We start from the raw sequence: 2,592 nt of genomic DNA on the forward strand, positions 1-2,592 counted from the left end.
AGATCCTGTGGAATATTACACTGATGATATTACATGAGACAAGTTTAAGATATTTTAGCATCTCCAGGTCATGAATTGCTTCAGGACCTTAAATGTGTATGTGTTGAGAGGAGAGTGTCAAACACTGTCTCATGGTTGCTTTGTTGTTGTATTTTTCTCTATAAATTATTTTTAATTTGATTTCTCAGAGACTAATAGATTTGGAGAAAATGAGGCAAGACCAACCATTTACATTACGTTAGTTTCAACACATAATGTGCAAGGGGTCTTCAAAAAGCTCATGGAAAGTCTTACCACGTTTTTTGCTTTGTTTTGTTTGGCGGCTGGCAGATAAGGAGATCTGAACCCTTGACCTTGGTGTTATATTATCTTTCAATTCTATTTTTTCACGAACTTTTTGAAGTACCCTCGTGTATATTTATATTAAGGTATTTGTAAATATGACCAAAGCTGAATGGGGGAAAAATAGAACAACTGCGTGATAGAAAAGATGCCTATTTTTCAATAGCACAAGAATGTGAAAATGAAGGGAACAGTCAATAATAATAATAATAATGATAAATAGAAAGAAAAACAACAGTAACATTGAAAATCCTTACTGTGTACTTGTTTTATGCCAAGCACACAGCACAGATTTTTAAAAAATGAAGGGAACAGTCAATAATAATAATAATAATGATAAATAGAAAGAAAAACAACAATAACATTGAAAATCCTTACTGTGTACTTGTTTTATGCCAAGCACACAGCACAGATTTTTAAATGGACTATGTCATTTAGTCCCCACAATAACTGTGCCTTTTCCATAGGTTTGGAAAGTAGAACTTACAGAAGTTAAATTGCCCAAATCTATAATTTATAACTGGTTCTTACTTTCACAGCCTGATCTGTAGGACTTTAAAGCTCCAACTCAGGTACTAAGTCCTAAAAATGGGCGTTTATTTTCTATGATATTTATGAATTCACAAACATATATTGGTTCCAACTTAAATTATTATTATTATTTTTTTCAGGGTATGAACAACCGTGTATTCCCTGATTGCAAAGCAGGGCTGTGGCGGTCACCAGTTTGTCCCACGGGTCAGCAGATCAGCAGGGCCTCATAATCACTGGCCTCCAGCATGGAGGAGCAGGGGGTGGGGGTTCCTGCAGACCCCCAGTGGCTCTGGCAAGTGGGGGCCTAGGTACCACTGGCAGTGGGGGACTGTGAGTGGGGGTCCCGGGCTGAACAGGGCTCCCAAGGCATGTCCACGGAAGCCGGGCTGCCCACCAGAGGGTCCCTGCTGGCCTTTCTCTCCTTGTCTTCGGGCCCGCACTCTGGGTCTCGAAGGCCAGAAGGTGGGGGTGGCACTGAAGGTCCCACATCTGGTGCATGTCTGTAGATACTGGAAGGCCCGTCGCCAGTCTCCCAGGGGCTGCCTATGTCTGTGAGGAGTGTAGGAGGGTCCGGGGCGACCCCTGATGCAGGCTGGAAGAGCCCATCATCCAGCACTGTCTGCGAGGTGGGCGGGGTCACCAGCAGGACCTGGCCTGGAGGCGCTGCAGCGATAAGAGCAGATTCTAGAGGCGGCTTTGGACATGGCGGGAGGGCCCCGGCGGGAGGTGAGCCCGCGCATGTTTCACCGCAGGGCCCTGCGAAGGTTCTGTGACACCGACACCGAGACCAGGGACACGCTGTAGACGGGAAAGTCCTCCACGGGTGGCATGAGGCCCTGTGCGATGCGCGGACCCTAGGAGGGGGCGGCCTCCCTCCGCACACACTCAGCCTCCAGGCGCCTCACCTGGGTCTGGAAGTCCCCGTACTCCGAGTGTGCAGGGCGTGGAGCGTGAAGGCGAAGCCCAGGGAGGTGACGCGCACCCAAGGCTGAAATGAGAGCAGCAGTGATGACTTTGCTGGGCACCGTCGCCAGACAGCCGTGCTAGTCGCTGCCGTCCTGGCAGTCCTCCTGGCTGTCGCAGCAACACGTCTCAAAGATGCATAGCAGGTTGGTGCCACAGTGTTAGTGCGGGTTGGCAGGAGAAGCAGTTCCCGTCGTCGGCGCCATAGGGGCAGCTTTTCTGGTTGTTGCAGCGGTCGGCCGGTGGTAGCACAGGTCACTGTCCCCCTGCCAGGGGGACTGGTCGGGCGGGCAGGCGGGGCCGCCTTGCTCATATAGGCCGCTGGCGCAGTGCCACCAGCCGTCGCAGCACTGTGGCTCCGAGAAAGCAGCCCTGGTCGCCAGTGTCGCCCCCGTTCCCCTCGCTGCTGCTCTCACACTGCTGCTCCCAAGAGAGGCAACAGTCCTCCAGCTGATAGGTGGCGTCGAAGCCGTGGCCAGCGCTGCGGGCACGGGCGTGGTAGGCCACGGTGAGGCGACCCTGGGGGGCCTCGAGGCTCATGGCCGGTGTAGGACAGTGTGTGCCGCAGGAGGTCCTCACGCTCGCCCAGGCCCTGGTACACCTGTCCGTGGGGTGGGGTGGGGGGGTCACAGTCCAGCCCGACTCCAGCTGCAGCAGCAGAGCCGCGGGTCACGTGCGGTGACGGTCCGAGGGCCCGCGGGCTGCGCCAAACAGGTCCGGGGAGGCGAAGGAGCCGCAGAAGCCTCCCAGCCG

At 52.9% G+C, this 2,592-nt stretch overlaps 1 pseudogene; it reads right to left on the reverse strand.

The window, feature by feature from the left end:
* Positions 1-1,081: 1,081 nt before the first annotated feature.
* On the reverse strand, positions 1,082-2,586 carry LOC103601290 (annotated as a pseudogene).
* Positions 2,587-2,592: the final 6 nt, after the last annotated feature.

The sequence above is a fragment of the Galeopterus variegatus genome, unplaced genomic scaffold (assembly GCF_000696425.1).
Source record: "Galeopterus variegatus unplaced genomic scaffold, G_variegatus-3.0.2 Scaffold3667, whole genome shotgun sequence".
Lineage (NCBI taxonomy): Eukaryota > Metazoa > Chordata > Mammalia > Dermoptera > Cynocephalidae > Galeopterus > Galeopterus variegatus.